Consider the following 14,673-nt stretch of genomic DNA (forward strand, 5'->3'; position numbering starts at 1 on the left):
AAACTGTATTCTTGTAGAACTGGCTGCAAATCTTTCAGAATCTGTATACCCCTGTACACCCTAGTGAAATACACAGATCTGAATGCAATGAACTTGCAGAACTAATTTTTCACAATTACCACTAGAACAGTCACTCATGAGATTACAATCAGACAGATTGAAACTTCTTTTTAAGCTTGTTTACTGTATGTCATGATGTGATAAGCCATATACAGATTACCCCAAAATTATATACTGGAGCACATTTTCAAGTTTATTTTCTCTTTGAATTTATTGAAATACAAACTAACTGAAAGTACAGTTGTTTTCATTTTATGATAAACTGGTGCAGCCAAATTTTGGTGGTGCAACCTGATTAATTTACTTGGTTGCAGCTGGGGCAGGTGGTAAAACAATGAAATCGTACCCTGCATGTGTCACACCCGGATTGTGTGGATCGTTGCTTATGACATCGATCTCTAGATTGTGTAGATCATTGCTTATGACATCAATCTCTAGATTGTGTGCATCGTTGCTTATGACATCGATCTCTAGATTGTGTGCATCATTGCTTATGACATCGATCTCTAGATTGTGTGCATCATTGCTTATGACATCGATCTCTAGATTGTGTGGATTGTTGCTTATGACATCAATCTCTAGATTGTGTGCATCGTTGCTTATGACATCGATCTCTAGATTGTGTGCATCGTTGCTTATGACATCAATCTCTAGATTGTGTGCATCGTTGCTTATGACATCGATCTCTAGATTGTGTGGATCATTGCTTATGACATCGATCTCTAGATTGTGTGCATCATTGCTTATGACATCGATCTCTAGATTGTGTGCATCATTGCTTATGACATCGATCTCTAGATTGTGTGCATCATTGCTTATGACATCGATCTCTAGATTGTGTGCATCGTTGCTTATGACATCGATCTCTAGATTGTGTGGATCATTGCTTATGACATCGATCTCTAGATTGTGTGGATCATTGCTTATGAAAATAATATTTTGCTTATTTACAACTTTTATATTAATAGTTTCTTTTGTAGCGATGTGATCAACAGCAAAATCATTATCTGACGTAGATTCAATGCAGACTTACTACTGGCAACCATTCAGAATACAGGGTTTATAAGAGTCAGGGTAGATTTCCAGTCACTCTATCTGGTAGGTATTAATGGTGCATGGTGACTTAAAATCAATTTTCATTTCATGTACAAATATACGTGTGTGGATTATTAATTGTGGGCATGCACTTTTAGAATTAAAATTTGCCATATCTTGTCTGAACTTTTATTGAATTATTTATTAAATGTTTATCTGGTTTCAACTAGTAAATATAGCAAGGTTACTGTGGTGATAATATAGGCACTGTGATGGTCACAGTTGATCTGGAGCTTTGACATATCATATCGAATTGCTTCTGTGTATTATAATAAGTGAGGTATAACCTATATTAATGTAATATTCACAACCGTCTGTGAAACGGAAAGATTATTAAATTTTCAAATTGGAAACTTTGTTGTCTTATTATGTAGGCTTGACAGTGCAGACTTTATTAAAGAATGTCTTATCTGTGTAGAGCTTATAAGGAAAATAATATCATTTATGTAATTGAGATATTTCAAACTTGGCACAAGAAACATTGTAATCAGAAGCAACATCTGTTTGTTAAAATCGTTTTTATGTTTTATCAATTGAGACTGTGACAAAGAGCAATTAATTTCAGCTTGATGCAGCAGTTATCTGTGATAAAGTGACATATTTTACACATTTATGGCCTGGTGTTTATCCACTGCTGTCAGTGATTGGCCAACTAGAAAAATACATCTGCCCCAGGCTCACTAGGCATAAAAACTCTACCTAACCTACATAGTCAACCAAGCTTAGAGAAGGTTCTAAGGATGAACAAGCAAATTGTTATTGATAAGAGGACTCCTGTTTTCTGTGTTTGTCAGGACTTGTTAAAAAGCTGTTGCTGTAATTTATTTCTATATGATGAGATAGTTCACACCCTGGAGGGATGTAACATATATATCTGTCAGTGACTCACTGAGGTATTGATACTATTGACAGTTATTGTACAGTGTAGGGGAGAGCAAGTATATTTATTTATTTATCAATATTTATATGCCTCTATGCTTTTTTGCTGTATATTTTTACAATGGATTCAGACTGAAAGTAAATGGCAACCAAATCAGGATGTAAGTTTGATACCACGATAGAAAGTAGTTTTACTCAAAAGGTTCGGGAATTAAGGTGTTATTATAACAGCGTTACTAACAAGAAGGTTTTGAAATAAATGTAGCTTTTATTTACCTGTTCCTAGTATCAAATTACCATCGGATGTTTTTGGGCAACAGTATATATACTACTCAAAAGAATAAAGAACTCTAGATTTGTTCACAAGAATGACAGATTAACTATGGTCTTTTTAGTAGTTTATATTAGGGTTTTAGGGTTTTGCATATATTATTGTATTTCCATATATTGCTTGTGTTTCATGTTAAATATAATTAACGATTTCTCTCTGTACATTTCAATTTTTTGGTTTGTAAGTATACTACTCAAAACAAGTTAAGGAAAACCCACAATTGGAAGGCTGTGTGTTGCAAACCAACCAGCCATGACAGATTAACTATAGTCATATAAAAAAAATGGCTGTTCTTTAACTTCTTTTGAGTAGTATATATCTTTTTTGGGAAGATGAAGCCTTGTATGGTGAAAGGATCTGTGAGTTGTTTGCACAAACCACTTAGGGTTCTGTGTGGGGGTTCCTTTCTTGTGCTAATAATTCATGCCCACTGTATCATGTTACAGCTAGTAGATTTTAAAATCCGAAAAAATAGAAATCTAGAAATGTTGTGCTAGATGGTAACACTGTGAGTCACCTGCTCACATGAATATTTGAGACATTTTTGTGACACCACCCTTGCCTAGTGCATCCATGTTCAAGTTGATCAGTTTCCGCACCAACTTTCCACTTCACCTGACAGATTCATTCAAACTTGCCCCCTGCTTGAATCCATTACCTTTCGCGAAAAATAACAACATTTTTGAGTGAACCCTGAAAAAAGCTTCACATTTCCTTAGCTGATAAATGACAGAAAGTCGGCCACATTTTTTTTCCCCCATGCAGGATGTCCGAGGAATGTGGAATAGACTATATCTGTGACCCAGGGAGGTTTTGTAGTAGCTACAGGCATGACCTACATGTCAGGCTAACTCTCGCCAGCAACATGCAACCCCCATTTAGCTACATAAGGCAACATCATGTACTGGTAATCTGCCCTGCCAGGGCAAACTGCCTTGCGCCCAGATAAGATAAAATATTTGCTGTTGAGATTCCTAACCCTTCATACACACACAGCCCAGTTGAGCTTAAAGGTGGCTAATGCCATGCCTGACAACAGCTTTACATGTGCTGGTATATTCAGTAGCGTCTATTCTGTCGATTCTGTGGCTGGATACACAGCATAATACAAACTGGCTTTTTCAAGCGAGAGAGCAATGTAGGTCAGCTGAGACCTTGTGTTTTTTCACTTGCTCACTGCCCCTTCTCTCTCAAGGTGATTCTAAATTTAGTTCAACGATATTCTGGTCATAGCACAATGATCACTGGCATATTATGCTTTGCCTACAGGCACATTAATAATTCATTCAAGGCAGTCTCTGTATGAATGTCATGTGGTAATTGCGTTGTTAAGTCAGATGAATGTGTCAGTATTTCAGCTTCGTTTACTTTACACTGAAATAATTCACTGCTTAATGGTTTGTTTAATTTCAGTTTGTTGAAAAATGTTTCTGTGATTAAAAGGAAAAAATCCCATCTGCCTGGTTTAATTAGATTGAAGGATTTATCAACGTGGGAAAAACTAAGCCGTTGCTGGAAGAAGGTTTTGTTCTTTGGATGAAAGATTTCAGGAGTTGTCGTGAAAGTCAATAGATACGGAACATCTCTATAAGAAATACTACTTCTTTCTTGCAATCCATGCTGCTCCTGTCAATAGGTTTTATAGCTTCAGTTCCAGTTGATCAGTTGATACTGATAGTTGGAACTTTGCCCCCAACACAGTAAATAGTTCCTCATGCAAGGTAAATGAACAGGGAATGTATGTTGGACGCGACCTTATTTTTTCTCATAAGTATTCTCAAGTACTGCCTGTGATGTTTATGAAGTGGTTTGCATGTATTGGCCATGGTTTATAGGTGAGGTGAGGTGGGTTCCATTTAGCATAGCCATATCATCACTGAAAGGCTTCTTTGATGTCAGGAGGTCAGGAAAGGGAAATTCTAGATGAGCATGCTTTGAATTGATTACACGTTACAGGAAACTACCCAAATATGTAGATCTTCCAAGGGTTGTCATAACCAGGCAATGATGACACTTAGGTTTACTGTTAGCTGTTTTGAGAGTGAAGTAGATAAAATTTCAAAAATATATCAGTGTCATGGTTAACCCAACCAGTAGTCCTGCACCATGACCGTGGAATATATTTATTTAATGAAAAAATAATAATCTAGAAATGCATACAAAAGCAAGTCTAGCCAGCTCAAGCTAGCTCTATTCCACAAATCAGCATAGGGAATTTTTTTATTTTTAGAGTCAAGAAGGATATTGTGTAATATAAGATTTCAGAGACTAAATGTTAGTCTACCCAACCAGTTACTTCCAAGATTTGTGATGACAAATTGTTTACCGTACATATTTTTCTTCAGTAGAGTGCACACACACCCTCCTCTCAGTATTTTAGTTATAGAAAACTTGGTCAAAATTGTAATATTTCCAACCAAACATCAGAGGACAAGGTGATTTACCTTTACACTGTATTTCCTGTTCACCTGTGCATATTGTTTTACATGCAGGGGGAGTTCATTTCAGAAAGTGTTTTTGATCAACTGATCTCAACAGCCTCCATGGGCTGAGCGTGAGTGATGTCAGGATGAGAATGTTCAACAGGATTGGATGCTTAGCAGGATGCATTGTCAAGTGATTATAGTCGCTGGTGACACTAATCAAAGCGGAAAGGAAGTTCTAGCTGTTGAAGAAGACTATATGCTAACTGTTTCCCAGTATAACCTTAAGCTGATATGATGATATACTGTTCCAAGGCTGATAAAGGCAAACCTTTCGTTATGCAAAGAAATCATACAATGATGTGCTCAGGATCTTTTTGATCGATGTTTGTGTAAATACTCAGTCCAGTAACTAAACTTAATTTAAAGAAAAAACAATTGGGAACGTGTGTGCCATATCAAATTCCTTGAGCAATGCTTTCATTTCAGTTTTGATTTATTTGAAGCAATCCCTAGAACAAATTTGAATCCAGGTCAGTTCCAGTGCCCACTTCATCATGCAAGTTTCCTTTGGGGACTCATTGGCTAGAATTCATTAACACAACTTTGGATGAATAAATTCTTCATTACCCAAAAATAAACACCATTCAGTGGCTACAGAGTTTTCGAGTTTCTTTGACAGGAGTCCAATAGAGGTTTGATTTATATCTTTGGAATTCGTTATTTGTAGAGATATTATCAAATCAATAGGTGACGGCAAGTTCCACTCAGGGATGCTAATCATTACTGTGGCGTTGACTGACCCACTGGTGTTGATTTGATGCTGCTTGAGTTAGTACAATTAAGAAGCAGCCAACAGACCTCTGGTGGAGGCAATGCTTAAAAACTATTGTTCGCATGTAATTGCAAAGAAAGAATTGGTGCCACCTACTTTACGTAATTAACACTCATTTGGAAGGAGAATCTCATGTGGAATCCTTTTTGTAAGGTTGTGTACCACGGATAAAACACTGGGGAGTGGGGAATATGATCACAATTTATTTTGTGTTGTTTTTTGGGGAGTGAATTGGGATGTATACTACTCAAAACGAGTTAGGAAAACTCAAAATTTGGAAGGCTGTGTTGCAATACCCATCAGCCATGACAGATTGCCTATAGTCATATAGGAAAACTTGGGTGTTCTTTAACTTCTTTTGAGTGGTATATGTGTGCTAATAACCATGGTAACCATTTGTTTTATTTTTAGATATATTTCAACCAAGCATTAAAAAAACAGTTGATAGAATGCCATTTCTACTGTCATTGACGTGAGCGTTTTTACAGCACAGTTTTTATCCCAGCGTTATTTCCAATCATTGCCTCCGTGCAACCTTTATGTGGTTTCTGAGTATTTTCCCTATGTGGAATCCTTTGTTAACTCGTAAGCAGCAGATCAGTATTTTGATGTATACACCAGTCACCCTGCAGTTTTTGTTTGATGATGAAAAATAATATTCATATAATGGCCTCAGAATCTCTGTAGACTACATTGGCTTAAAAATTTGCTGTTTTTCAACATCCAATCGAAAGTTCATTTCTTTTGTATCTATACATCATATATGATGTTTTTTTATTCTTTATAGCTCTCATGTGTTATTTTCTCTGGCTTACTATTACCAAAGGAATATGATATGTTTAACACTTGTAACACAAGAAATATTTTTAAACAGGGTGACATAAAACAAGATCTTTGAAGATGAGACAGAAGTACTATGTCGCTATCTTGGTAGTTGAAACTGCCCAGAGACTGGCAATAAAAAAGGAAAAACAAATGTCACACATGGTTTCAAAGTTTCTAGAGATCATATTTTTTTTGCCTGTGGCTTCAACTGGCATGGAGCCCCTGGCATTCATCATCGTAGATTATGATAAAAATATTGATCCATTAATGTTTTTTTTGATAGATTACACATTTAGTACCAAAATTATTGAATCAATCTTGTTTGAGGTTTTAGATGTGCTTTAGAACACTGTTGATCAAAGCAATGGGAAAGGCATTTGGAGAGAATTGGAGTCTGTCGACTTTGAAATATTCATAAATGTATTTTTTCCTTGTAATAAATCTTCGCTAATTTTTTTCTCCAAGTTCACAAATTCTCCAGACATTATTGATTTGTTTGTCAATTCTATCGAAACATGTTTTTGAATAGATGTTTGTGAAACAAGGCAGGCCTGCTTCTAAATTGGATTGAGTCATTTTTAAAAATGTTATTGTTGAAAGATAAATTGAAACTGGATTTTTTTTCATAGTGTTTATTGCACTCAGATATTTTGATTACCTTTTTTTCTACCATTTTTTTCAAGAAGAGCCGTGGCTGAATTTTAAATGTTTAATTTTCCTGAAATGGCAGATTGATAAAGTGTATCTGTACCTTGATAATATTGATTCAGAACAATTTATGGCTAATTCAGAGTGATTCTAGCATTCTAGCATTAGAATTATCAGAAGAAATAAGCTCTGGACCAAATGTAGTGATTTAGAGGAAATGGGAAGGAAGGGGCCTTATTACATCATCTGTAGAAATATGTTCTGCTGAGTTCCCTTCTCATTTGCACATGTTGGTGTACAAGCTGATTTGTCAGAGCTCCAGATAAGCTTTTGGTGTTGTGGGTATTTTACCCATGCATTTTAAAATCATTGGGTATCAGTAATTCAATCTGCGTATTCAAATTTCTGTTACCCACTAGTTTTTACAGATGTGGGTATTTAAGTTAAATATTTAAAAACACTGTTCATCTAGTCCCTGCAAACTGGTGTCGTGTGGGTTCGAGAGCTTTATAGGGCTCAAAAATACCACGATACTTCCACAAGAAAGTGTGATGGCAAATGATCATGATGTAACTGTCATCATGGAGTTTGGCAAGGTTGACGGAATGCCCGTTTATAATTCAAAATAAGTTGCTGATTTGCTAATCGAATACGCAGGGTTACTTCACAATATTTTGATGATACGCACAAGTTTTATTTTTGTAGCGTATCTGTAATGTTCGTTGCGTATTTGATACGCTTGGATTATATTTTACTGCGTATTTCTGCATTTCTGATGCGTATTTCACGCAGATACGCAGCTTATCTGGAGCTCTGTTTGTCATCCAAAATTTGCTCCCACAGGAGCAATATCTACATTGTAGATATCTCTGCAATAAAATTGCATCACAATGCTTTGCAGGCCATTGTGAAGTCATTGGTTACCATGACGTCACAATCAAATGACATCACTAATGGCTCGCTACTAAAGCTGTCAGCAGTACTTTTTACACTAAGACACTGCTTATTACTGTCCAGAAACTGAAAAAGTTGGAAGAATTATGTTGGATGATAATTAAAATCTCAGCTCCATGTCTTTTGATATTAAATATATCAACACTTTTATCAACTTGTGTTGATATATTTGATATCAAAAGACACTTGGGTGAGATTCTCTATATCAATGGACAAAGGGAATGTGGTTTCCATGGTTGATGGATTTCCAAAATTCCATATTCAGTTTGAAATTTTCATAAAGGTGTTTTGACAACTTTTTATTGGTTTGGAGGAAAAAGAGGTTAAGTGGTCATCTCTTAGAAGATAGTAGGGTGAGTGGTGGACAAAGCCACAGGTCAGATGTCATGCGAAAACAACTCTTTATTCATTGATGTCGTATGATTTACGCATCGAAAGAGGTATCAATTTTCAAATTGTTTTGGCTCCGACAGGTGGGTATAAGTCCCCTTGGTCAGGGTATTATCAGCCCTCGAACTCCTTAAACCTTCTAGTTCTCACCCGGGTCTTAGGGTGTTGCAGGGTGTCCTCAACGAACAACGCTATTGGATAAATAGGCCTGCTCTGTAATTTGACGTGTGGACTTGAGCTCGTGTTGAAATAAAAATTGGTTCTGGAGTAACCTATCGTGGGTATGTGTAATTTTCGGATAGTTTTGGGGTGGTGTCAAATATAGGATTATTGGCATTGATGATTGTATATGGAATCATTGTCATTGGAAGGTTCTGGCTTTCTGGTCGTGTTGTCATATTGGCGTCACGTTGGATATCTTTGGTTGGAGGAAGTCCCCACTTCGCTTCAGTCTTGTGTCCAGTTTTTGTGTGATTAGGACAACTTCAAGACCGTTGGTGAGTTTATTGATCTATTTCTTTTGTTGAGTAATTAGTAAGATTTGTTACATGATTTGTGTATTTTTCTTCTGATATGTTTGAAATCGATGTTAACATATTTCAGGAGGTAATTTCAAACTGTAGTGACTCAATGTCTTTATGATAACATTACTATGATAGCATCTTAGGCATGTCAAAGGGATTTTAGCTTCACGTTCTGCAAAAAAACAGTCATATGAATAGAGTTGGTATCGCAGGCATAAAATCTTCCCGAGGTATCATTATAGAACACTTCTCAATTTATTTTCATTGTTTTCTAAAGAATAAGGTTATTTGTTTTCTTTCTCAGATTTTCTAGGCTTATATGTCAAGAGTCAGAAAGCAAGAACATGATAATGGGTTAAGATGTAATTACATAAAAACTAACTCTATATCAGATTAATAATGTAAGAATGAATTTCTATGAAAAAAAGTGCGCACTATACTCAAGAAAATACGGTACATGTTGACTGAAAAGAAGCTACATTTTATGTTGCATTTGGAAAATAAGCTTGTTTTCAACCAAATCACATCTTGATTTGGCTCTGTGACAGGTTGGGCGGGCTTTTCTCTAATGCTGCTGGAATTGTTTTTTTTAAGTTTGTTGACTAATGAATCTGTGACAGTTCTGATAATTCAAATCCTGTTCTTTCTTTTTCTTATGATTTAGGGTGATGTTGCTTCTAAAAATATGATGGGTTTGTATATTATTATTGTTGGAAGTAAATGGTAGTCATTTCAGGAAATGTTTCTCAGCCTTCATCCAGTAAACAGCAGATGTCACTTGTCTAAATTTGTTCAGGATTATAAGGGAAAAAATCAGCTACTCATTCAATTAATGTTCCAGTTTCAAATTTACAGTGTCTAAAATGATGAAATCCTGAAATTGTAGTTTAAAAAATCATTTTGGAATGAAGGCAAGCAGTTTATTACTTTCTCTGTTTCTTCTGTGACTTCGTAAACTTGTTGCATTCAATGCCCTTAAGGTGACACTTAAAATTCCGTTCCGGGAATGATTAGAGTCAGTCAAAGTGAAATTTCACTAAGATAAATGATTAACAAAAATGGCCCTTCGTTCAATTCTCCGGGCTAGTTGGCAATTCTTTTCTCCTGCCTCCTGACAGCATTGCTGCATGTATTGACCGAGATGAAGCATTGCGGTAATGAAGCAATTATGATTGGAGCAAACATTGATTTCTATGTAGTTGATTTGCAGTTGGTAAAGTACACTCTACTCCTCGCTTTTTATAAAAAAAGCAGCGTGTCTCGATTTACACTGAATTCCCGTGAGTTGTTTGACTTCAGATGAAGGTTGCATAAGTTTGGGTGTTTGTTTGATTGAGCATTTCATCTGTTTTCTGGCTGTCACACTGGGAATTACATTGATTGAAGGTTGTTCCCTTGCTTATAACTCACGGAGAAGTTTTAGTTTTCACTTGTGTGCTGATAAAATCATTTTTGACCATATTGCTTTGAGACCTGTCACTTTCTGTTGGCCACTTCCTGCCACAATGCTCTCTGTACCTTTTTATTTTGATTTGATGAAGTTTTTGTTTTTGATATTAATGAAATATTTTTTTTTGGTAAAGTTCATTTGTTTTTAAATGGAATTTACTCAAGCGTTGTTATTTTAGCATATATAAGATGTGATCCAAAATGATCTTTCATTCCTACCCTATTTCAGGGTTTTACCATGACTTACAGAAGTAGGGGTCCAGGTGACCCCCAATAATTACTTGTAAGGGTCCCTGCAGGCAGTAGGAGTGTCCTGTGAAGTCATGAAATGATGTAGTATACTGCATGTTTTGATAATAATTTTAGAGTCGGAAATTAATCAATGATCAGGTGGACAGTGGTCATGACTAATGGATGTCATGACAGATGACCATTGTTGGTCGATATACTGTAGCTACATTATGTATTATTGTGTATCCCTCGGCATTATTTTTCTGTGTCAATTCTCTACATTAGTGTGTACTGAACACACATTTGTGCATCACATAAAACCCAGTTTATTTGAAATTGAGTGTAATTGGAAACACAACTTTGTATTTATTTGGACTCTTTTTATATTATTTGATGTCAAACTGTATGGAGAGTGAACATTATGAGTTCAGGGTTTAATAGATCCTTTCGCGTTTTGTGACTGTTATTTATCTTTTATATGCCTTCATGCATATTTTGCAGATATTTTTCATATCAAAGTCCAAATTTTCAATACTTCTTCAAATTTCTTAAAAACTTTCAGTCAAAAACAATTTGCCTGTCTTTGAGAAAAGTCAGTTCAGTTTAGTAAATAAGAAAATGAAAATTTAGTTTCAGTTCTTTATGAAGCCGATGAGAAAAGCATGGATGTTTCCATGTTTGAGGAGTTGAGGGTTTTATTCTTCTGACATCACAATGTTGAAAGAAAGCATTCAGTATTAATCTCAATATAAATATTCAGTCAGGGCTCTATTCTGGATAGAAATCTGCGAGGAGGAAATGAACCGTGACCTGTGTCCGATAATGATGGAGGAGGTAAGGTGGTGGTGGAAGCACTGTCACGGCAAGATAAACAGGTGCTTGGTCATACTTTCAAATATCATGAATGATGCTGATCCAGATGGTTAAAAGCAAGGTGATAGAAAGGCTCCCTTGTGCCCCCAATTCTTGTTTATGGTTACGCAGTGGGACAGAGGTCATTTAAAAACTGCAGTTGGAAGACCCTTTTTACGAATCCTTACATTAGTTACTTAACACTTGAAAGTGGTAGATTCTCTAACAGGACAGAATGAGACAAGCAAGATGGCTGTTTGACTTCTAAGATCTGTTTTTGTCATCATACATGAATGTTCGATCTGCTTTGATTCTCTTGCACCAACACGCATGGTTTGGTGGAACCAAAGACAGTGTTGTTTGTTGTGTTGTAGGGAGGTATGTTATACCTAAGACAATGTTGTGTATTGTGTTGTAGGGAGACCTGTTGTTCCAGACATAATCTTTGTGTTGAAGAGAGCCCAATTAATGACCATGAGTTTACTAGTTCAGGTTTCTTGTGCTAGTATCCTGTCATCGGTTGAAATGTCGGTTGAGCTATCGGTTGACGTATCAGTTTGTGTATTGGTTGTCAGACTTGTTGGTACACTGGATGGCATACTGGTTGGACGCAGCAGGATATCTATGACCTGATTCAAGGTGAAATATGACGATGGGGAAAATAGTGAGTGAGTGAGTTTGCTTTTACGCCGCTTTTAGCAATATTCCAGCAATATCACGGCGGGGGACACCAGAAATGGGCTTCACACATTGTACCCATGTCGGGAATCGAAACCTGGGTGTTCGTGTGACGAGCGAACGCTTTAACCACTAGGCTACCCGGCCACCCCTTGTGGAAATAGGAGTACTGGCACTACAGTATAGTTATTATGATCACCATGATGTTGCATTTGGATCACAGTAATTGATTAATCCTTTAGGTACTAGTAATCGATTCAACAAGTTGTTTCGTGTTTAACAAATATTGAAAACGGATGAGATGGACCTAGTTTTTGTGAAACATTTGGCATGAAAATTTGCTGATCATTGCATGGTGCGAACAGTGACCGACATTGGTCAGTCTGCGTACTCAGTTGGGTCAGACGTCCAACCTGGCCGTTGCTGTGGCAACCGCTACATGCGCCAGTGGTCAGTTTGTATATCAATTTGTGCTATTGATTTGTCTCCCTCCGGGATGCTGTCTTTGAACTGATCTGTCTGTGGAAATCAGGTCAGTTGCCCGCCTTGCACAGAAATAAGGTCAGTGATTAACAGAATACTAATCACCTGACCACTCATCACCAGCATGACCGATATATTGGCGATTGGGTGCCAGTGGTTGAAGTATTTCACATCAGAATATATCGTTCTGATGTTTTGTGATTTCAGTTGCTGGAGGCATGTTCCAAATTTGGTCTTTTAGAGATCCTGTAGGTCTATGAGTGGAAACAGAAATGAAACTGTTTTGATACAATTCATATGAAATTATGTCAGAATATTGCATTGTTGTATATTTCAATGGTACATTCTTACGTTGTAGATCTTCCCTATTTTTTTATGTAACCCGTGAAGATCCGGGTTAGAATTGATCTTTAACAACCCATGCTTGTTGTAAGATCGGGTGGTCTGGCTCTCTGACTTGGTTGATGCACGTATCATGTTCCAATGGCGAGATCGATGCTCATGACATCAAACACGAGATTGTCTGGTCCTGACTCAATTGTTTACATACCGCTGGAATATTGTTGAGTGGGGTGTTGAACAAGAAACAAACATATGTTAGTTGGGAACCATATGAGGTAGACAGTACACCTTTTGACCTGGACATGTGTGTTGATATGTGGAATGTCTTCATCCTTGTGTCAAGTAACACTGACTGTAGGCATGGTAGGTACACGGTAAGGTGGACACCCTCACACATGGACGGCCGGCCAGTCACGTGGACTGGGGGCTGGACAGACCGATGCCACAGACAATTTGAAGAGACAAGAAGTCGGGCAAATGAACTGGTGGATGAAGGGTTAGATACACGAGAACACAGACATTTCACTCACTTTTGTGGGTAAATATGGATGGTCACAGATGGAAAGACAAACCATGGGTGATTTGAAGGGTGGAAGGATAAACAGGAGCATGCACTAAAGGACGGAGAGGCTAACTGTTATGATCATAATTCATCTAATTGCTGATCCACGTTTTCACTATCACCAGAAACATGTGATATTTGCCTAATGTAGAAGCCTTAAGGCTTGGCAGTCATTGTTAGAAAGCAGGCTTATTCAGTTTTTATTCAATTGTCGTATGAAATTATTTTGGGTTTTAATCCTAAATTTAACCTGATTGTGGTCCTTGGTTTTATCAACGATAATTGTGGATTTCACCAGAATGTTCCTTGTCTGTGACCTGTGTAGGACAGGGTAGGCAATACTGACAAGGATGGACGACAGATGGACTGAAGCTGGCACACATGTATGTTATCTGTAGTCCATGCCCCCATTCGTTATCAGATATTCGTTTTATCAGGTAATGATTGTGGGAAATGCATTAGGTATGTATTCAATACAGTGCGAACTCATTAAAAAATCCATCCCCTATGTTGCTGTAACAGCTGTTGTAAAGCAGTCATGTAGAAACTTGTATTGAACACAATGAATTATGCATGTCATGGCACACATTGAGGTAGAAAAAACAAATACCCTCTCTGTTTCAACATTTCATACTAATGTTTAATCTTCTCTACACTATGCACTGGGGAAAACCAATTGGACTAACAGACTGAAATGTAGGGATCCAGGTACCATTGCTGGCCTACGTCAGGCACATTCATGAATGCACATGACAGCCGCTTCATGTGTGCTCAGCGTCTTGCAGCGTCACACAATTACCGTTGTGTCGTGACCATATTAGGTGGAAACCTAAGGTGTGTTTGCTGTAAGGAAAATAACATGAAAAACATGAATTATTAATTCACTGAAGATACATTTTAAAACTATTCATGTCTGACCTCCTGCTTCGAAATATACAGTTTCACAGATGAGCGGTTTTCGTATTGACCTGGATTTGTTTTTCTTTACAAAATGCGGTGTATTTCAAGCCAGTTATCTCGTTAACCAAAATAAACACTAGCTGTAGCAAATGTGGAATCGTGTTGACAATGCTTGTTCCAGAAATTAAGCCAGAGCTTGAAAATGAGAATCA

At 37.0% G+C, this 14,673-nt stretch overlaps 1 protein-coding gene across 1 annotated transcript in view; it reads left to right on the plus strand.

Annotated features, from left to right (window-relative positions):
• Nucleotides 1-14,673, plus strand: part of LOC139474837 (zinc finger protein 91-like) — a 57,720-nt gene that overhangs the window by 11,200 nt on the left and 31,847 nt on the right. The gene's annotated exons all lie outside the window — the stretch shown is intronic.

This window comes from Haliotis cracherodii, unplaced genomic scaffold (genome assembly GCF_022045235.1).
Source record: "Haliotis cracherodii isolate W230 unplaced genomic scaffold, xgHalCrac1.p SCAF_1, whole genome shotgun sequence".
Lineage (NCBI taxonomy): Eukaryota > Metazoa > Mollusca > Gastropoda > Lepetellida > Haliotidae > Haliotis > Haliotis cracherodii.